Here is a 23,618-nt window from a genome sequence, read left to right on the forward strand (position 1 = left end):
GAGCTTCTAATAAAACACCAGGTCGGGGGAGAACATAATATTTCTACAACTTCAGACTTCTGTATCCCAAATAGACCCAAGAGAAAAAAATATGCAACATAGTTTAAAATAGTTCTGATTCCTACCCAACAATCCAAGCATGAAGCTTCTGCTTCTTCTCAAACAACTTTGACAGGGGAACTAAAATTTTTACTCAAATCACAGAATTCAACTTACAATCACATATTCATAAACTTAAAAACGAAAAGGACCTTAATGTGGCCATCCCGTATAAACCCCCATATTATAGATAAGGAAACTAACTCAGAGAGGTTAAGTTATTTGCTTGCTGTCACACAACTAGCAAGTATCTGAGGCAAGATGTGAATCCAGGTCTTTCTGACAAGTCCAATGTCCTATCAGTTACACTATGCTGGCTTCCTTATCTGTATACTTCCCTTGACCAGTTTGTTAAAAAAAAAAAAAAAAAAAAAAAAAAAAAAATACCCCTCTCAGAAGCAGTCACTTCTGTGTACCCACTTTTTTCCCACTTCGTTGGAAAGGACCTGGATAATTCAACGGAATTCATGAAATACTGATTATTTTTCACTTATAGTGCAAGGTATGAAAAGAAAAAGGAAAGAGAAGACAAGGGAAGGGAAGGAAAAGGAAGGGAAGAGAAAGGAAGAGAAGAAAAGGGGGAGGGAAAGAAAGGGAAGGAAAGAAAAGGAAAAGGATACAAAGGGAAGGGAAGGGAAGGGCAGCTCTCAAAGAGCTTACATTTAACTAGGAATAACACTGCTAGTCTGCTACCTACCTTAGGTCATACAGTCTTAATCCTACATAGCTGAACACTTGTTAGGTGAATACTGACTTTTCATTACAATCAAATTACTCTAACAGCACAGAAGGTGGTAAAACAGAACAAGGACTCCCTTTGGCAGCAATGATTGAAATTCTGTATCTTTCTTTCATTCTGTTGAGTTTCTTATAATTGAGAGAAATGAAAGGGGGTAAGGAACAAAAGGACCTGGGGAAACACACTGAGATAAATATGTGTATATAAACATGTATTTTGAAAACATATTCATTTAACCTCCTTGAAAGAATAATTGACTATCTTTCTACTAAAACTATTTTCCAGCATAACCCAAGATCTATGGAGGCTATACGTTAAAGGTGGGAGGTATCTGTTTCCAATATCGGTGCAATGTTCTCTAGAGTGCTATTGATTGTGCAGTGATGGGAAGCTATAGGACAAACCTACACTAATTAAGCAATAAGCCCAAAGAGTACCTACCTTCAATACCGTTTGAAGGCACATTTAATTATTGCGTGGAAGCAACAACATGGAGATGAACATGCCATTTAGGTAAATGTATCAAAGTGTATTGACCAAATGACTGTGACTCCCTATTGGGTTTAATGTCTTTGGAGAATCAAAGGGAATAGGAAACAAATATTTTGAAGCAATTTGGAAAATAAATGCTACTTCTTAAAGGGCCATATGAATTATGACTATGAACTATGTCTTTAGCTACAATCCAGGATATCTAAGTACATTTCATAAGTATCCATGAGTGTTTCAGGATTTATTCTGAGTAGAATTTCTAGTCCTGAAACATTTGTATTATGTTTTAATTTATGTTTAGAGTTTTGGAAGTTTGGGTTTTTTCTTCTTGGGGGAAAGGGATAGAAGATGTTTGCTAGCTAAAAGAAGAAAGAAATGTACTTTGGTTGGGGGAAATAAAATAAATTACTTGAACATTTCAAAAAAAAAATTTCACAATTTTCAGCAGTGCAGATTTTCTCTTCACTAAGATAAAGTACAACCCCTTCTATAGATTAAAAAGTAATATCCCCTAATGTCTAACTCTCAGGTGAGAAGCCTCCCTGAGTTAAACAACGCTAGTCCTCAGACAGCAGTCTATCCCTGGGCTCATACTCCACGTTTTTTGTCCTCTTCAAAAGAACTGCCACATCCTATTCTTTTCTGGCCTTTTTTTTTTTTTTTTTTGACACCCTAGGGTTACTATCTGTGGAATTATATGACAAAAAGATAGTAATATCATCAAGAGATTTCAAATGAAAAGCTTCTGTTAAAAGTTTCAAATCCCACAAACTTCAGCAGTTGCTCATTTTTAATTGTACAGTGAAAGTCCTCCTTCCTGACTTCCATTGTTTCACATAAATAAAGATGACACTAAGGTAGGAACAAATGTGGTTATTCTCAGCATGGTATAGTGTATCCACTGGCCCTTAGCATCAAGTCCTGTATTTAATATGTGTTTGCTGTATGACTCTGGACAACTCATTTCTTAGGGCCTTCCAAAAAACTCTTTAAAACTGAAACAATTATTTTTTAAATAAGACTGAAATATTCTTGAATATTTACAAAACAATTGTCTCTGCATTGGTAGAGGAAATTTCTTTACTAAGAATTTTGTACACTAATGAAATTATAAGACCAATCCAAAAACAAAAATAGAGAAACTGACAAATAAAGTTAAACCCACAAAGGGTTAAGGAACTTAAACAAGCTCACAAAAATTGAAGGTTTACAGAGTCAAGAAGAAAAAGCTCAAGCATCCTGACTTATAATTTGTCTTGGTAAGTTTATCTTGTCATCAACTAGGATAACCTGATTAAATTAAGCCATCCCCTTAACAAAAGAAAGCTTGGACCTATTCAGGGAAGATTAACAGTATACATTTCTCAGTACCATATCTTACCACCATCATGCAGCTTTAATAACTACCACTTATTCTGAAAACCAGATTCCTTTCTTTTATTGATTTGCTTCTTCCCATTTACATTCCTGTAGTTACCTGTTTTCTTAGCTCTATTTACTTTATTTTGTATCAATTCATATAGCTCTTTCCATGCTTCTCTGTATTCCTTATATAAATCATTTCTTGCAGCACAATAGTGTCTTATCACATTCATGCACTGCAATTTGCTCATCCATTCCCCAATTGATGGGCATCTACTTGATTTCTAATTCTTAGTTATCACACAAAGTCCTGCTATAAATATTTTGGAGTATGTGGGGACTTTCATCTTATCAATGGCTTTTCTTGGGGTATGAGGCTAATAATGGAGTCTCTGATTCTAAGGGCCTGGACATTTTAATCACTTTATCTGCATAATTCCAAACTACTTTCCAAAAATGGTTATACCATTTCACAGCTCCACCAACAATGTATACCTATGTTCTCACAACCCTTCCAATATTGGATTTGCCATTTTTTGTCATTTTTTGCAAATTTTGCAAGATGTGAGGTGAAACATCTGAGTTGTTTTGATTTGTATTTCTCTTATTATTAGTGATTTAGAACTTCCTAATACTTCCCTCCTTCAACTTAAAGTCTTTAGCAAAAATTCATTCATTGTCCCTAGGCATAGGGTTTTTCCATTGACTAAATGTAAAGATGTATTTCACTAGTTCTATTCACAAGAACTCTTAAATCTATTCTTATCCAAAAGTTGATCATGATAGCTAATATTTATATATCATTTAAAAGTGTGAAAAATACTTACTATATTATCTCTTTTAACTCACAACACCTACCCTTGGGATAGGTGCTATTATTATTTCTATTTTAAAGGAAGAGCAACCTGAGATTGTGAGACATACTATTTGCTTAAGGGCACAGAGGAACACAGTCTGAGGCCTGCTTGAATTGAGGTCTTAATTGCCTCCAAGTTCAGCATTTTATACATTTCTATTTGTCACTATACTACTCAAGTAGTGGGATCATAATTTGTACCAAGAGAAACAGTACCAATATCAATGAAATCATGAATCCACCTAAGCATTGGCCATGATGCTTCCTAACAAATTGTAATAATCACCACCATACAGGACATCATGAGAGGTTATGGTCTCCATGTTATTGAACGTTTTCAGATGTAAGTTAGATGTCTTCTTGTCAGGAATGCTATTAAGAATCTTACATTCAATTTTGACCTCTTACAACCCTTTCAACTGAGATTCTCTGTGTCTGGATTGTGTATAATAAAAAAAAAATGTGACTGGAAAACATTCAGAAAATTGTTATTCCAATCCTGGCCCTCCTGGTGAGTTGCTCACTCTCTCTGGCTCCCTATTTCCTCATCTATTGTTAGATTTTATGAAATCTAAGGTCCCTTTCAGTTTTAACATTCTATGGTTTATTAAAGAGTAATTTCTTTTCTTCTTTTACCTAATTACACCCTGCCTCTCTCTCATAAAGTTTTGGATCCAAGCATACCCTCAGGATTTTGCTGATGGGATACTTCCCAAATCAGAGTCATCTGCAAAAGTCATTAACATGCTGTTTTCTCATTCTTCCAGATCAGTAATAAAGTTGTTTTTATTACTAAAGAGTCAGAGCCCAATGTCTAAAGCCTTGGATAGAGTGTCCAGAGTTCTGCTTTCTACTGTTTCTACTCCCAGAGGAGGACAGAAGGAAGATTTGATTCCCAGATTGGGTTACCCACTGGTCTTCTAAGCCTTTAACCTATGTCAAACACTCTCCCTCCACCCAGTAAATTGATGCATGATATGTAACATCCTTCCCCTGGTATATCCTACAGGTCACATCATTGTTTCTTAGAGTGGCATCCTTCACACACCACTTAAACCCTTTCATCAATAACTTCCTGCACAAGAGATGGAACATTAGCATAGATATTCCAAGAAGCCCACACTATTCTTACCCAGTATAGGTGGTTTTGGGTCAGTGGGATAATGGCATGTGATAAATGCAGAGCCACAAGCCACCCTGTCTCTTTCCCAACTTAATTTAAAACAATATGTTTTCCTTTCTCTCTGCTTTTCCCTTTTACCTTCTTTCCTCTCTGTTCCATGGAGTATTGAGAGGGGGAAACAATAAGAGTGGGGAGAGGGAATATCTCTCACTTCTTCACAGATCTGAATGTTGATGCTTAAGTCCCAAGCAAAACTAGAATTGAAAACTCTTTCAAGTCTAAAAAAAAAAATCATCCAATATTACCTAGCCCTAACTCCCTGACCATAGCTATAAATGGTAGAATTGAGTTAGACTCATTCAAGTGTCCCTGGAGGACAAGGAGCACAAAATGCCAAAATGCATGCTATTCCAACTTCCCTCTTTTCCTTGTATATTCCAAATTTATCTTTTTCAGCTTAATAAACATACTTCCCTCAAGGGCCCAGTTACCCCCAAACTAAGAGATCTTGAGGAAAGACTGATTGGTTAGTTAGGTAGCGGAACACATTTTTGCAAAGCACTGCTCCAATAATCTTTCTTTGTGTTTAGACAGCACTTCTAACTTTTTAAAAAGTGCTTCCAACAGCCCTGATGTAATTTTATCTTCAAATAATCCTATAAAGGAGCTAGAACATGACTAAGTACCCTTTCTTGTATTATGGATACAAAAACTGGAACACAAAGATAGTCAGTGACTTGCGCATAATCATGCAACTGATTAGAAGCAGAGTAGGTTTTACTATCTTGGAAAGAAGAAAGAACATGATTCTAAAGTAAAAGGGCCTGAATTTATTTTTTTCCTCCAATGCTAATTCTCAGTACAACTGAAGCCCCCAAATCCACTGATATGGGATTGTGTCTTCACAGGTAGAGATGAAAGTCCCAAACTGAAGAAAGAACAAGGCCAGGCAGAGAAGATAAGAATTTAAGAGAGGAAACATCTCCCATCAAGGCTTTAGATTCTAGTCTCTTCTGACTTTTAAATTCCACACCATGCCCTCAGAAGCATGGGGCATTGATCTCTACCAACTGAGGGGGAGAAGGGAAAATTCCATACAACTGAGTTTGGGAATTCAGGTTACATCTTATGTCCTTGTACACTTAAAGTCCTTGATTTCTTCATTTTTAAAATGAGAAGCTTGGACTAGACAGACTTTGAGGTCCTTTACAATTATAAATCTATAATTCTATATATTGGTCCAAACTTTGGGGAGCTTATCTGGAGAAATGACACAATGGAAATAAATACGAGGTACTTCTACAGTACTTTAAAACATACAAAGCACTCATATTTGCCTACTTCAGGCAACAAGTCAGTGAGCTAAGTAGGGTGATGACTGAATATAGAGAGATGAAAAGTGGAAAGAGCTATTAAATGATGGAATTAGGGTTCAGACTTAAGCCTTCTGATTCCAAAGCCAACATGATTTCAGTTATGGCCTTCAATCTTTCATAAAGATGTTACAATAACTGTAATAAAAGACATGGATTCATATTAGTTAGATACAAGTTAGATGCTTCAGTTCTGGAGCACAATAGTGCCACTACTGGGTCTGTATCCCAAGGAAATCATAAAGGAGGGAAGAGAACATACAAGTGCAAAAATGTTTGTAGCAGCTCTTTTTGTTTCCAAAGAATTGGAAAATGAGTAGATGCCCTTCAGTTGGGGAATAGCTGAATTACCTGTGGTATATGATGAACAAGCTGATTTTACAAAGGCCTGGTGCTGAGCAAAACAAACAGAACCAGGAATGCATTGTACACAATATCAGCAAGAATGTGTGATGATCAACTATGAAAGATTTGATTCTTCTCAGTGGTCCAGTGATCCAAAGCAATTCCAATAGACTTTGGACAGAAAATGTCATCTGCATCCTGAAAAAGAACTATGGAGACTGAATGTAAATCAATACATACTAGATTCACTTCTTTTTTTTTCCCCTCTTCTGTAGTTTTTCCCTATTGTTCTGCTTTTCTCTCCCAACATAATTCATAAAGCAATGTGTATTAAAACAAATAAATATATTTTTAAAAAATTAAATACTGGGGGAGAGGATAAAAGAGTGATATTGAAAACAAAAACAGTGAATCAAAAAAGGGAGGCAGAAAGGGGTCAAAGAAATGTACTTTGGAATCAAAGGTCCTGGGTTTGAGTCCTGATTGTTCTAATTACTAGCTATATAACCTTGGGCATATTTTACACGACATCTTTAGGTCCTAGTTTCTTCATCTGCAAAATGAAAGTCTTGGATTTTAGATAGTCAGGGCTAAAAACTATGATACTATCATCCTACAAAGTGAAAAAACTTGGCTCTTTACCCTTGAGGTTCCATAAATGTTGAGATTGGGGAGAATTTCTTATGGAAATCATGATATAATACTTCCAAGTCCCTAATCCCTGATTTCAAGGAGCTTCCATTCTACTAGGGAGACACAATCAATACAAAGTAGAGACAGAGAGAAAGAGAGTGACACCATAAATAGAAGGTGCAAGAAAGGTCTCCTATACATAATGGTCCTTGAACTGAGCTTTTGAAGAGTTAGAGGGCAATAAAGGGCTATATTCCAAAACTAAAGGGCATGTTCTTCCACTTTGACCAATCCTGACAATCAAAAAAGCAAAAGTACAGAGAAAACTTCCAAGAGGCGAAATATTTCTTTGCAAATATTTGGGAAGCTCACTGAAGATTGTAGAGGATTTAGCCTCTAATCAATCTGTGTTTGATGTAGAAGATGATGATTGGATGGGTTGAAATAGTTGGTTTTATTGTGCATGTGTTTGAGGCTGTTGTTTTATAGTAATGTAAAGTACTAAGGTTTTAAATAGTCCCCATTGTTCTTTGGAGATCTGGCTGAGAGAATATATCAATAGTAATATAAAAGTAGAGCAGCAACACACACCCCAGGCAAAACTGGTCCAGGGTAAAGAAAGGGAAATATACTTTCTCCCTTTCCGGCTTAAGAACAAGAAATAAAGAGGGAGGGAGAAGTTACTTGGGATTCCTGCTTCTCCATCCCTACCTCCAGGTTATCTACTGAATCTAGCCTTAGGCTCAATTCCAACATAGGACCCCATAGCAGACAATAGCCTTCCCTAAACCCCTAAAGCCTAACAACATAGAAAACGATGTCTCTGAGAGTGGGAAGGAGAGTGACACAGCAAAGTGTCATAGTGTGGGCAGAATTTCTTTTATTAAAGGAATGTATGGTAGTATATACTACTCCACTCCAAAGCCATCTCTACTTACATCCCCACCATCCCCACAGGGACAGCTCCAATAATATCAGTTGAGTAGCTGTAAGCAACAGTGCTTCCCCACCACCACCACCCATGTTAGAAGGAAAAAGAAAAAAAAAAAAAAAGAGGAGGGAAAGGAGGCATAGCTCAATTTATGTGACCTTCCTCTTCAGCCTGCAAGTCAAAACTCAGGCTCTTTATTCAGAATAAGATGCACCAACAAATCTGAATGTGTCTTAGTTCTTAACTTTTAGTATGTCACTGCTGCACAAAACCAATGGATTAATCTTATAGGAATGAAGAGCAGCCAAAAATTTCTCCATGTCAAACAGTTCATAGAAATGATTATGAGGATCTTTGGCAAATGTCAAACAAGTACTTAATAGCAATGATCTTCATAATCCACACCAATTAAAACCAAACACAAACAGGTCTCTATGATCAACACAGCTGCTCCAGAGCGAAAATGTCCATAGCAGACCAAATCCCAAAGAATGGCAATTACGTATCCCCTACACAATGAACACCTTCTTATCATGACTAACTCCACACCTGAACAAGTTGGATTGACTCTCACAAAAGCACAAAAGATGCATCCATCCAGTGAATGAAACACAGAAAACAGAGAATTGTCTTTCATTTACCATTTAGTGACTGAAACACAAAGAGACCTTTCCTTGGGCTTGACTATATAAGTCTACACAGCTAAGTCCAAGCCCATTAGCTATATAGCAGTGGATGAAACACAAAGAGCAAGTCCTGTAGCCAAGTCCAAGGAAAAGATATTTTATAGAGAATCTATTAAAATTTCTGCCTAGGGGGAGGGGGTGGGGGGAAGGAGGTGAAAATTGGAACAAAAAGTTTTCCAGTTGTCAAGGCTGAAAAATTAACCATGCATATATCTTGTAAATAAAAAGCTATAATAAAAAAATAAAAAATAAAAATAAATTTCTGCCTAGCACTCAAGCTGCAAGAATGCATTTTAATCAGTAAAATGGTGGCAAGGCTAGCAATGACATCTAAAGAATATCCAACATGGAAATGGGTTGTCCTTGAAGTAATGACTCCAAGAAAACTATCCTGGCAAGCTTAAAAAAAAAAAAACTTTTTATATTTTGCAGGCATGGTATAATGGAAAGAATACATTGTACTGGAAATAGAAGAGTTAGATCTAATTTTGGCTCTGTCACTACTTAACTGTGTAACTTTACGCAAATCACTGCTCATCCTTTACTCTTAGACTTTGGATTTTTCTGTAAAATGAGAGTTAGACCAGATGGTCCCTCAAATCCCTTCAAGTTTCCAAAGTTCTATCATTTCTGATAGGACTATCACTAAAGATGTAATAGATGAAAGAAAGACTAGTAGTCTGTATTTGTTCTGGATTCAGATTTGTCCAGAATAATGCAAACTTAGCAATTCATTGAAAAATTTCATGATTTGGTTTACTCATCATTTATACATATATGGATAATGCCAGTTTCCTTTGCCCCATTGATTCATTGGAAAAAATATTCAATATATATATATATACAAGATACCTTAGGATATGAAGTAAAAAATGAAAGTCCCTGTCCTCAAAGAGTTTTTTTTTAACCAAGAGCTCATATGTTGATACAAATGACAGACAGACAAAAAGAAACAGAGACAGAAAGAGAGATTGAAAGAGACAGAGAGAGAGAGAGAGAGAGAGAGAGAGAGAGACAGAGACAGAGACACAGAGATGAAAAAGAGATGGTGGGGGAGAGACAGAGAAAAACACATAGCCTTAGCCCAACTATTACTTCCAGAAAAGCTTTTTCTATATTGTTCCTCTTCCTACTCCATCACATTTGCCAACTGTTACTACTCTACTTAAGTATATCTTTTATTTACTTAAAATCATAGAGTTCCATAAACTCAGATTTAGACCATAAGGAAGCTCAGAGGTTCTCTAATAAAATCTTCTTAATTTTACAGAGTAATGAACTAAGGCCCAGAGATATTAAATAATTTGTCCACGTAATAATTAGGAAAACTAGGATTTAGAGCCAAGTCCTTTGATACCAGATTCACTAACTTTTCCATATAATGATATTGCCTCTGTCTGCCTATCTATCTGTCTACCTCTATCTCGCTTTATCTATCTATCCATTGTTCTATTCATCCATCCTGTACATAATAATTATCTAAGTACATGTTATACCCCACCCCTACTCTCAATAAAAGTTTCTTGAGAGGAGAAACTATTTTGTTTTATCTTTTACATTTCCAGAACCTATTACAGGGCCTCACACCTATTAAGAGCTTAATAAACATTCATTAAATAGAATTAGAACTAGAAATTTGCCCAATTTGTATAAAGGAGAAAATTCAACATGAGAAGCAGTATGACACCTCTCAGTTAATTCTATGTTCTCACCACTATTAAGAAAAAATAGCTGAGTGAAATTAATATGAACATCTTCTTCCTTCCACTATAGTATACTTTTCTATGATCTGATATAGTATCAAAAAAAGATCAACTGAGACAAGTATTTTGCTACTTATTATCTGTATCCTGAAAAAGTCATTTGAATCTTTTGAGCTTTAATTTACCCTAAGGGAATTAGATTTTATGATCTTCAAGGTCTTTTCCAGTTCTAGATCTATTATCTTATGAACCCATGAGGAAACTGGGTTAAGCTATCAGATGGTTGATATATAGGGTCTACTTTAACTAAAATTCAACCTAATATTCCTTGAGTCTTTATACAAGCATTAAGAATACTATTTAGGAAAACAGAGAGAGCAAGATCAAGAGTGAGAGCGAAAGAGAAAGAGAGTTGCTAATAGAAACAGATTTAGTTTCTCAACTGAATGAAGAAAATAAAATGAAAAGTTTTTTTCTAAATTAAAAAAAATCAAATATTTAACAAAAAATATGACATGGGTGTATAAAAGATACCTCTCTAGAGTTATTCCATTAAAATACTACCATCTATTTTATTACTATTTCTTGACAAAACAAAATTTCAAGAACGGGGGGAAAAAAACAACTCTTTTATTGTCAAGAAAATATATCTAGCATAAAATGTTAATATTGCCAAGAGATGACAGTATTTGGCAGCATCCAAAAATGTTTGTCATTTTAAAAGTATGTATGCTAAGACAGAAAATAAACTATTCAACATTTTAGTCACTTTGGGTGATTAAGGCAAGTCATTAGGTTTTAGTTTAAAATACTCCTTGAAGAAAACTCTTCTCTAAACTAGCTGTTTTTCTTTCCTTCAGAATATAAGATTTGAATATTTTTCCTTTTTAAAGCTGTTAGGATGCTATCTTTTGAGTTTCAGTATATTATCAGAATGAAGAAGATGATACAGCACAATACTTTCAAATCAATTTCTTCTTTAATTGGAAATATTTACAAATGTAAAATTGTTACTGAAGTTAACTAAGATTTTATTCAATGTTTTCTCCTGAGGGACCTCAAGAAAATTCAGAAAATGAAGAGAAGAGTGCCCCTTTTCTGAAACACATAAGATTTCACTGAGCTCATTCAGAAGCAAAAAAAAAAAAAAAAAAAAAAAAAACAGTAGACTTTGAGAGGATTTTATCACTGTGAGTCAACTTCATTTATTGAAATTTGACAAAATATATGCCGTTTCTGAAATTTTCACAAACATAGGTCTGTAGAGAAGTTAAAAGTAAATTTGAATCCATTTCTCTTACCTTCTTATAAAGACATTGATGTGTTTTTTCTGACATGCCTCATGAACTCAGTCAATCACAAGTCTTTCTTAATGGAAACCACATGTCTGCCCAGAACTGTGTAATTACAATGCTAGGATTCTTGGCACTGCCAGGAAAAGGGGCATTGTCAAACCAATTAAAGTTTATTTACTTACATACCATTTCTGGATCAGAATGTTCTTTCTTTTATGCTGATGCTAAGAAAATATATATCTCATCAAGTTGTTGTAATTGTTTTCTTTGGACAGATTTACGTTTCCTACCAATTATATTCCTAGTTTTCAGTTTCTCTGCATGTAACTAAAAATTTCTTTAAAAAGACATCTGGGAACAACATCATGAGATGTTCTGTAAATAAGGCTTTGTACATTTCGCACCAAAATTACTATGCTTGTCCATTTTGCAGCTGAATGTAACTTTATAAGCTTTATCTCCACTAAGGGGTGTGTGTGAGTACTATTTTCCTTTAGACTTGTTAGTGATGGAACAAGACTTATGAGCATATGTCTAGCTGGGTTCTAGATTGGCTACTGTTTCAGCGGATGACCTCAGAAATATCGCTTAAAATCTTGATGTTTCAATGAGATAAAAATTCACCTCAAATATTTAACAGCAATTAGAAAAAGCTGTGCTGGAGTGAAAAGAACACTAGTCTAAGAGAGAGGGAACCTGAATTTTAGCTTTTCTCCTACTCCCAACTTGCTGTACTACTTTGAGAAATTCTTTTAACCTCCTTCTGGGCTTCAATTTCCTCACCTACAAAATAGAGATTGAAAATTCCATCAGCTATCTCACAGGGTTGTTTTGAGGATACAATTACATCATAGACATCAAAGGAAATGTACAGTATTACTATTATTATCATTAGCAGCAGCAGCAGTAGCAGCCCCTTCTGGCTGAGCAGAATGTAACCAGTCAACATCCATAATAACCAAAGAATAAAAGGAATAACCAAGAAGTAAAAATCACTGTGGTGATCCCATAAAGGAATTACACAATGTCAGAGTGTGAAAAGGATTTAGAGTCCATCTAGTCCATTCCCCTCACATGATTTGTAAATGAATTTCAAATTCAACCTTTCAAACTCCTGCTTATAGACGGCCTCTACTTAAACCAATAAACTTGATACTTTACAAAGATGTTCATCCCAAAAGACTGAAATCAAAATCTGCCTTGCAGCTTTCCACCTATCTACGAGAATGAGTCTACTCCCTTTTCCAAATAGCAGTCCAATATATTTCATTACAGCTATCAATGATGAATCTGAAGTTTTTTCTGCCCTTATTCATGCATCATTCTTCTCAGATTAGTCTTCCAAGAAGAGGAAGCACTTACTCAAAATCAATGGGGAGATTCAGTTTTGAAACTCTCTATGTAAGTGAGTAGAATGTTGCATTCCAGACGTTTGCATAAGTGTGACTGGGGTTTAACCCCCTGGCTCAACACAATAAGTATTCTTCTGAATGACTTCAGCAAAGAAGGAACTTCAATAATTCAAAGACATTAGAATAAAATTATACTTGTCATTACTTGCATGTCCAAAGAGCAATTTATTGATAATATTTTAGTATTTTTCCTTATCACTACTTTTTGCAAAGAACATTGACAAAAGCCAACAAGTGCAAGCATCAGTGCAAATTTAAAAATAATAAAAAGCTTAGATATACATATATGTGTACACATATTCATATCTGTGTGTATAGGTACATGCACGCAAATATCACTTTAAGGTTTACAAAACACTTCTTGCAAAATCCTTAGGAAATATTTTTATTGTGCAATTAGGAAAAAAAGTCTCTGAGAGACTGGATTAGCTGAGATTACACAGCTACAAAGGGTCTGAGGAAGAATTTGAAACAAGCTCTTCTAAATCCAAGGTCAACATTCTAGTTACTACATCATATGTCTCTCAACGAAACTTATCCCAAATTATCAATATAGTATGAGTGCCATGAAAAAAAATGTAATATCTCATTATTCATTGGGTTTTGTGCTAATAAAATCAAAGAAATATAAAAACCATATATATACACACTATTTGGGGCCTCTTGATAGTTCCTCATTTCAGTACTAGCTGTTCCAATAACTCATTTTTTTGTTATTAGTCAAAACACTTCCTTCTATAGACCTCACTTTCCAACATGTAAGAATGGTACTGCCTCTCTTACAGGGATTTTATGAGAATCAAATGAGATAATGTATAGGGTGTGTGTGTGTGTGTGTGTGTGTGTGTGTGTGTATGTGTGTGTCGTGTGTATAAAATATATAAATATGATAGTTTTTTACTGATTAGATTTACTGATTTTTACTGATTTACTGATCCAATTTTTAAATCACAAAACTAATGATTGTCCTTATAGCAGCTTTCTTAACCATAAAAGTTGAAGGAACATATCAACTGAAACTTACTTATCTGTCAAATACTATGTCCTTCCCTTTCCCTCTGTTTTACTAGCAAACTTTCAGAATATTTTGATTTTTTAAAAAAACTCTTTTCCCTGGATCTTTTCCACAAGTCATGAGACAAAGATCCTTTAAAGTCTCTTATACTCTAATGACAGGAAAGGCAAATTTCAGGCTTTAGGTATAAAGTGTTGGTTCGTGGTTTATTTAGAAACATCTTACACAGAGTGCATATATATTGCTAGGTCCAAATTAGTTCAAATAATGAATCCCCTGAATTGGTCACATGTATGCAAAAAAATCACACAATTTGAAAGTTGTAATGGTATAAAATATCTCGCCCAATGGAAATTCATTATTCTCACTAATTAAAACTTGACTATATGTTCATATGTGTATATGTATACATACATTTATTTGTATGTAAAAATACGCACATACATATACTTGGAACTGTATACATTATGCAAATGTAGATTATGTTAAAATGACAGATAGATAGATTTTCACATATCTCCAAACCAGTATAGGATACTCCTGATGAGGAAGATCCCTTTACTAATGTAGATCAACAGTTATAAAACATCATCCAGGGCAAAGTTTTTTTTTTAATTGTGGGCCACAACTCCATATGAGTCACATAATTGAATGTGAGAGTCATGAAAAATTTGGCAATAGTAAAAAGTATCAAATATTCCACCAAGATTTAATTCTTTATGTAAAAATAAACAGCACATCCATCTTATTTGTATACAAATTTGCTTTCATTTTCAACAAATGGTAAAATTATATGTATATCAAAGAATTGTTTTAAATAAATTTCTTTATGATTTATCATTAGTAAATGTTTAATTTGTATGCCTATTTTATATACTTATCTAAATAGGATCACATAAAATTTCTTGAGTGAAAAGGGGTTACAAATAGAAAAAGTTTAAGTAGTCCTAATCTAGTGAACTATCTGAGAATTGCTTGTTTCAGTAACTTGTTACTGGTCACATAGTCTTTATATGTATACACAAAGATTAAAATATAGATTATATAGTGATAGATTGTGTAGTTTTTAAGCTTAGGTCTAGTAGAAGACTCCACATGCATATATCCTTTATGTATACAGAATATATATGTGCACACATGTACAATGCATATTGCATATGTGCATATACACATATTGCCTCAGGCTAAAGTGATTTCTCCCTTTTTAAATTTTTCAAAGCACTCTGCCTGAATTTCCCACTTGCACTTATCTTATTGTCACCTGCAACATATATCTGTGTACTTGTCCTCTTACTATTATGGATTATAAACTCCTGGACAGCAGAGTTTGCATTATATACATCTTTGTCATTCCCCTCCCACAATGCTTTGCACATAATGTAGTAAGCACTATATCTAATATCTATTACATCCTAATATCTATTAGACTGAGTTGAAATTAAATAAATGATATTGAATTAAATGGTATTTACTCTGAACAAAACTTTGGAGTTCACTGAATTCTTCAACAATTTTTATATCCCACTGGATGTTGCCCCATTCCAAGTTCTTGGAGTTCTCATTCCATCCAAGGCCATCACATTTTAACATCCTTTTCCATAGCTCCTGACAAATTAGATAGACCTCTTCTTACTCAACCTGTACTCATTAAAAATGATTCATTCAGATGGCTCTCTGAGAACACAGACAGGAAGGGATAATGGGAGAAATTTGGCTGATATAAAAATAAAACAAAAAAATCAATTATTTTTTTTTGTTTATTTTTAAAGTATAGTTTGTATAGTTCCTTATAGAGGCAATAAGGCATAGCAGCTAGAGAGCCAGTCTTGACCTGGATTCAAGGTTCCAGCTCCGAAATATACTGGTTACAAACCCTAAACAAGCCATTAGCTTCTCAATGCTCTAGGCACTATAAGGCACAGAGAAGTTGCTGACTTACATTGATAGAGGGAGTTACTTCACCTGGAAGTTCTCTAAATTAATAAAACATCATTAATTCCAGGCTCTATTCTTGGATAGTTCCATATATGTAGGGCACTATGTGATCATGGTTCAGTGTGTTACCAATGCCAGGTAGCATATTTGCATTTAAGTGGGGTTTACTGTAGATAATCCTTTAAGTCAAAGAAGTGACTAATGGTGGGAACTCCAGACACCTATCTGAACATTATGAGTAGATATTTTGGGGGAAAGGGGATTTTCAACACTCCTCAAATCACAAAGCCCCAACAATACTCTATGAAGCCTAAAAGTTAGAGACAGTCTTTTTATTTATGATATGGCAGCCCAAGACCATGAAGGTAGGCAAATGATCTCAAGATTGTTCAGATTGCATTTGGGGATTCAAGCAAAGCAGTTTTGTTATATGACACATGCAATCCATCTGAACTCTGTTCATTTACAAACATGCTGGATTCTATAGCTTAATGATAGTCAAGTGCAGGTCAGCAAAGAGGATACAATCTCAGGAGCTCAATTTTGTCCATGAGTGTCTAGACTTCAAGATAAATGGACAAAACAGATTCTCCCTCTCAAATCCCACTTTTATATGCCAATGACATCATGATCTTCAAGAGCAGCGTACAGTTTGTACTTTTCTCAAATTAATTCCTAGCTACTTCCTACACTTTAACTGATGTTGATCATTTTTTGGTTTCCACAAAAAAGGTACTCTTCTTTGTGAGCACTCACACCAAAAGTAGAAGCTTTTTGATTGGAAATAACTTCTGAGGTTTGGGGTTTGTTGGTGGTGGTGATGGTGGTGTTGTTGTTGCTATTTTTCTAAAAAGCATTTATTAATCATTTGGATGGCTATTTTAAATTTTTTTCAATAAAGATATCCAGAATTATTTACAGAGAATAATTGGCAAATACATAATTCCTTAATAGGCTTTCTTGACAAATGAGCAGTAGTTTTGCTATATTTTTCCTATGTTATATGGCATTTTAATTAGCTCTTATACTCTTATACTGTTGAAGACTACCAGGAAGACAATTGTTTAGAAAATTATTTTCAATTTAAGGAATTAGGACATTCATTTTTTGCCTCAAAAAATTTTTAAATGTGCTGTTGCTGAAGAATGAATTAAATAAATTGTTTATAAAATTATTTTAGAATGTAAAATGATTGGTAATGAAGAACAAGTATATTTTGTAACATAATATTTCCAGAATAATCTAAGGCAAATACATTGAGATTGAAGTGAGAAAATGAGAGTTTGAGGTCTAACTCTGTTATTTACAAGAATGTTAACTACATCAAGTCATTCAATTCCCTTTGCAATTCAGTTTTCCTTATTTGCAAAATGGGAATAGTAATACTTAATTCTTACTCCATAGGGGTTTGGGGAAGGAAGTGCTTAGTAATTTTTAAAGTTCTATATAAATGGAAGCAAAGATTATTATTATATAATCAATAATTTATTTGTCCTTCTTGTAACTGGAACCCTTTACTGATTGTCACTACCTCCATGTGGATTATGATAATGATGTTCACAGTGATAATCCAATAGTCCCTTCTAATTAAAATGAAATATTAAAGTCAATATTGTTTTTGGATTTTAGTAAAAAAAAATTTTTTTTAAATGGTAAGTTATAAAATACAAAGAAAATAACTATTGAGAGTCAATCAACAAGCATTTACTAAGAGTTTGCTACATGCCAAGAAGGTGCTGTGCTAAATTCAGAATCAGCCTATTTTGAAGTCAAAAAGACTTGGATTCAATCCATGCTTCTAACATTAACTGTAATATTATGAAAAAAATCACTTATAACTCTTTAAGTGATTATGTTTGTTAGGTGAGTTATATATCCCATGAGGTTAAAAAGCCTTCAGTTCTGATTCTGAAGTGAGGCTTTCCCAAAGCACTTCCCTTCTCTTCCAACCTCTAAAAAACTTCTTCCAAATAAGACCAAAAATATCAATGCAAGACAAATGTTAAAAACAAAAGTGGAGTGTATATATATTCCTATATACACATTCTTTCAAGGAACTCTTTAAGACTATAAATTACAGTATAGTTGTTGACTTGCACTGATGAAAGCAGTTTCCATTCTGGAAATTCTCTATACATACATCTCAACTAAAAAACAAAAACAGTTTTCTATTGATCAGAACAGATGATTACCAAGAACATCCCATTCCCAATCCACAATGGATAGTAAATCTTACAAAGACTCCTAAAAAAAAATACTTCAAAACATAGAGATCTGACATTTCTCTGTCCCTGAAACTTCAAAGACTCAGCCCAAATACTACACATCTCAAATTGCAGTGAATGAACCTTATAGACACACAGGAAAGTTTCTGCATTTCATGATCTCTTTGAAAGAAAGAAAATTCACACTAAAACTGTAAAAGATAAGACAAAAACACTCAGATTGCTTTTACTTAGACACACAACTGTGAGTCTCATATGCTCTAGTCTTACAGTGCACAATCCATAATCAAGTATTTCTGATTTAGGGATAAAATATATGGTTAATAACATTCCTTCATTATGGAAATAATTTTGAATGATTATAATAACCTATTATCCAATTACATCTAAATATTTTTCAATCACATCTAAATATTTTTGGTTTCCACAAAAGAGGTATTCTTCTTTGTGAGCACTCACACCAAAAGTTAGGACTTTTAAACTTCTAAGTATATAGGACACACTGCTGGAATGCTTATTTAACATTGAATTCACGTTTCTCAAGCTTGCAAAGAAACATGAGCTATTTTCTTTTAAAGGAAATTTATTTACAACTTTTCATGAGGAATTGATGTTTTTGACTTGATGTGGGAGGGTGTTACACACTCCCAAATAAATTAGATCCAACCCAAGTAACTGGTCCTCAAGTTTAAAAGTAGATACATAGTTTAGAAGTTCCAATATTGAAATCAACATCATGAAAACAAAGCCTCAATGATCCAAAATGTTTTAAAAATCATGCTCTTTACCATTCCTACATTTTTTTTCATTTGGAAGATAGCATTTTTTAATAAGAAAAACCACACTATAGCTTCCTCTCTCAGCCCTATTCAGAACAGCTATAGGAATATATATATATATATACTTTACCTTTGTTTTTAATATTTACCTTGTACTGATATTTTTGGTCTCATTTGGAAGAGGTTTTCTGGAGGTTGGGAGAAAAGGGAAGTGCTTTTGGGAAAGCCTCACTTAGAATCAGAACTGAAGGCCCTTTAACCTCATGAGATATATAACTCACATAACAATCTCCCTTCATCATTGTCTCAAACACTGAATCCAACAAGACACAGCACTATGAGTCTCCTCTTCCCAAAAGGGAGGAGGATATGATGCTATTGGTAGTGATATTAGCCAGTGGTGGGTAGAAAATTATTTCATTTCCTAAGGTCACAGACTGCATTTCCATTATGAATCAGCAGATAAAGTGAATGTCTATGGGAGGGGCAGAGGGAGAGCAAAAAATGTCTGTATACATGTGGATTTCAGGTGTCTACTTATAAATCAATCACATTCATTGTATTTTTATAAGTGTTTCAAGGCTTATACAATATTCTTTTACTAGACCTTAGAAGTCTTTTTATCAAGAGTCTGGTAAAGAAGGCAGAATATAAAATCTCCCAGAAAGCAGGGGAAAGTGAATATAATCCCTTAATTCTCTACTTTCAAAAAATTATTTTTATCATTTGTGCACTACATGGGATAAACACTTAAAATGCAAAAAAAAAATTTATCATACCTCAATTTTTTCCTATTATTGTTTCAATAACTCAAAAATATAAGATGCTTTCAACTGGCTAATTTTATGACTCTTCTTTCTATTCTTGTTCCAGGGCAACAAGAATTTTGCCAACTAAAAAGTGCTATAAACAGCCATGCCCTAGCTGAAAAAAGCAATATGCCGTCAGCCTGACATATACCTCGCTTTTCCGCTCATTGTCAGCACTGTGATTGATGGTGTAGTTCATTAATGTGGGACGATTGTCAGCTTTTCCTGAATAAATATAAAAAGAAACAAAGAAATCCCCACCCTTTTCAAGCCAGAGTGAATTATTTCCTACTTTCCCGTCTTAGTTTTAAGCATCAACAGTGCATTTTTCTCTACATAAATAATAAATCTCAACTTTTTAATGGTAGGAATTTTAGTTGGGGTTCAAGACTCAACCCTTTTTTAAATATGAAAAATAATAGTAAGTGAAGCAATTTTGGCACCTAATTGCCATTTACTTCAAAGGATCTTTATTGTTTGTTTACAAAATAAGTAAAAGCATGAAATAATCACTTTTAGAAAGTTGTAAAGTAGAAATGGTTTCTCATTTCCAGACCATGTATAATCAGCAGCACAAATAAGAGAAATCAAGAGAAGAGATAGATGTTATGGACAATAATTCAGAGCTGGATAGGGCAGAAAAAAAGTGTTGTGAAAATAATAAACACAGGCTTTTTCTTTCTCTCTCCAAAACTGATTATGAATATTTTCATAAGAAACAGCTAAGAATAAATTAGGTAAAAGGAGCATAGAACACTTACATCTCAGTTACTGTGTTGTAACATTTGCCATTTTCATGACATATAGTTAACCACATGACTTTTGCTTGCTCTGGCATCCTTATCTTTCTGCCTGATTAGAATCTTTATAATCAGGTCATTGCTTACCCTGTTAGCCATGGGGTCAATACCCACCATTACACACACCTTACATTTGCTTTAGTGTGTGGAAAAAAAAAAACATAACTGAAATAAACACGTCCTCATACATATGGTGGCGATTCACGGGTTGATGAACAGGCAGCATTGCACTCTGGGCACTCTATTCCTGTGCATATTTTCTTGGATGGTAATGTGCTAATGACAATAATAATTTATTCTCAATATGTGCTAAATTCATTGCATTGGATTGTGATGTATTTTGAATGCCATTGGAAGAACAGGAAACGAAAAACTGTAGAAAAAACTGGCATTATGCCACCAACTGAAGATCCAATCTGACTGTAATAGAAGGTGATTATTGAGGACTAGCAGGCAGACAATGGATGGTTTCCTCTTAAAATGACAGCTCAGCTGAGTACCAACCATCCTCTTATAGCACAAAATGTATAGAAATTTGTGGTGCCCTAATTCCTAATAGTGTGGGAAATATATTTCAAACCTGTAGACTTATTCTCATAGTGGTAGATCAGTTAAGAGTTAAATGCTGAGAGTGTTTCAATGAAGGTAAAAAATGCCTAGCATGCTTTAAAATATTTTTCAAAGTACTTTCATCTCTCTCTCTCTCTCTCTCTCTCTCTCTCTCTCTCTCTCTCTCTCTCTCTTTCTATCTATCTATATTGTCTCATTTGATCATTACAAGCACTCTGTTAGGTATATAGGGCAGATTGTTATAGCCATTGTACAGATGGGAAAAATAATGCCCAAGGAGAATAAATTACTTGTTCAAGGGAAAATAGTAAGTGACAGGCTTGCAACTAAAATTGTGGTCTTCTGACTCATATTCTTTCCAATGTACCATTATCTCCCCAAGAAGGTAACATGACAACAAAACGAATACTTTTAGAAGGTTTATATTTTTTTGGCTAATTTTTTCCACAAAATTTATATTTGGAATCACTTAAAATGTCTACTAATAAATACAGAGATTGAATTACTTAATGTATCATTTTTACGTCAAATTCAGTCCATACACATATAATATCACAATGTAAGTAGAATTAAGTAAAATATATACTAAAAATACATATGTATCAATACATTTGCATGTATTTCCAATCACTTCAATCATTAAGGCCCTTAGTTTTCCAGTATGAGTGGCCACAGAAGTTTGACAGAGATTTTTCAAAGCTGTTTGAAATCAATGGCAGAACCCCCAGACCCATCTGAAACTCTTTCAGAAAGTAGTCTGCCAAGAAAATTGCCTTTTCGCTTACTGCATTATATCCGCCTATGCTTCTTAAATAGTCACAGCAACACTTTCAGAATGTCATGAAATAATAAAAATCAGTTGTGGGAAATACAGGGATTTAAAAGAGGAAAAAGTGGCATCCTACAAACTCCAGGCCTTATATGTCACAGTGACCTAGAGTCTAACAAGACTGACTCGCCAGTGCCTCAGAGTAAATTAATATAGACACATTCTCTGGATTTTGTCAGGACCAAGCCTTGACATTCAGCCAGAGTCCTCCACAAAGGAAAAAATAATCCACAAGAGTAGTAAATTTATCAATCAAATTCTGTAAGTGTCCCTTGCTGATAACACCACTCACCTTTAGAATTTTACGTTACTAGAGAATAAAACTCTATAGGTCTCTACCTCCAAGCTCTTCAATGAGAAAAACATCATTGACAGGAATTCACAAATGTTTACCATTCTCTTGCCTATAATCAGTAGCAAATCAGGGTACTCTCTTTGCTTCTAAAAGATAAGTCAGGTTGTAAACCAAAGAATATAATGAATAACAAGCAATGATGTACACATAAGTGCCCTTAGTCTAGATTCCAAAGGAATCTACCGCCTCATTTTTCCCCTGGAAGAATTAAAAGGAGAGACAAAAAGATAGACAAGTAGATAGATAAATTTTATTTTAAATCATTCTGAATCTGCATTTTCAGGCTTATTAACTTTGAGTTTGGATACAATCTTGAATTTCTTTTCTATATATTTATTATGGAACAATGTGAGAAAAGAGATCCAAAATAGCATTAATTCACACACTCAGGATCACAAATTTAAATCTGGAAGAGACTTTAGAGGTCAACTAGTCTAAACCCCTTATTTTATAGATGAGGAAACTGAGTCCCAGAAAATGTCTTGTCCAATGTCACACAAGTAAGAATATGCAGAACCAGAGTCCAAGACCTCAGGGTATAAATTGAACATTCTTTCAACTGTCACAATCCTTGAAAAAAATACATATAGTCAACAATTACTAAGAATAAAATATTGTACTAAGCAATGGAGATACAGAGGTAAATAACAGTTCCTGACCTCAAGAAGTTTATAGTCTCTTGGTGGGAACAGAGATACAGAAATATTGCAGTTATATAAATAAATATCAGATGAATCAGAATGTATTAAGGATGGGAAACACAATAAGTATGAAGATAAATTTGAGAATAAGAGTTCCTTCACTGGGGAAGGGAAAGTGATGAAGAAAGCTCAATGAATGAGATAGCACTTGAATTATTCCTTGAAAAGAGTACAGAATTTTAGCTCAAGGGCAATGCCAAACATGGAGGAACAGTAACAAAAACAAAAGAGGGAAGGAGAAGAACTAGACCGGAGACCAGTTTGACTAGAATTTAGTGTATGAAGGGTAGTACAAAACAACAACAAATCACATTATCCTAAAGTCAATATATGTCTGTTTATAACAGACACAAACTTTTCAAATGAAGATGAAATCCTGACAATGTCAAAGATCAGTTGTACTACTCAACTCACCAATATGCCAATACCCTGGCAAAAGAATGGTAGTACATTATGTCTATTTAGACTGGATTTACATCAAAAACCTTTTGTCTTACTTATCCCTTCTCTCCAATTCTTCCCAACTTGAACTATTATGAGAGTTCTACATG

The 23,618-nt window shown here is 34.2% G+C and overlaps 1 protein-coding gene across 2 annotated transcripts in view; it reads right to left on the reverse strand.

Moving 5' to 3' along the window:
- The window catches only part of EBF1 (EBF transcription factor 1), a 447,106-nt gene that overhangs the window by 331,985 nt on the left and 91,503 nt on the right, over nt 1-23,618 (reverse strand). The window lies entirely within an intron of this gene.

Source organism: Sarcophilus harrisii, chromosome 2 (assembly GCF_902635505.1).
Source record: "Sarcophilus harrisii chromosome 2, mSarHar1.11, whole genome shotgun sequence".
Taxonomy (NCBI): Eukaryota; Metazoa; Chordata; class Mammalia; order Dasyuromorphia; family Dasyuridae; genus Sarcophilus; species Sarcophilus harrisii.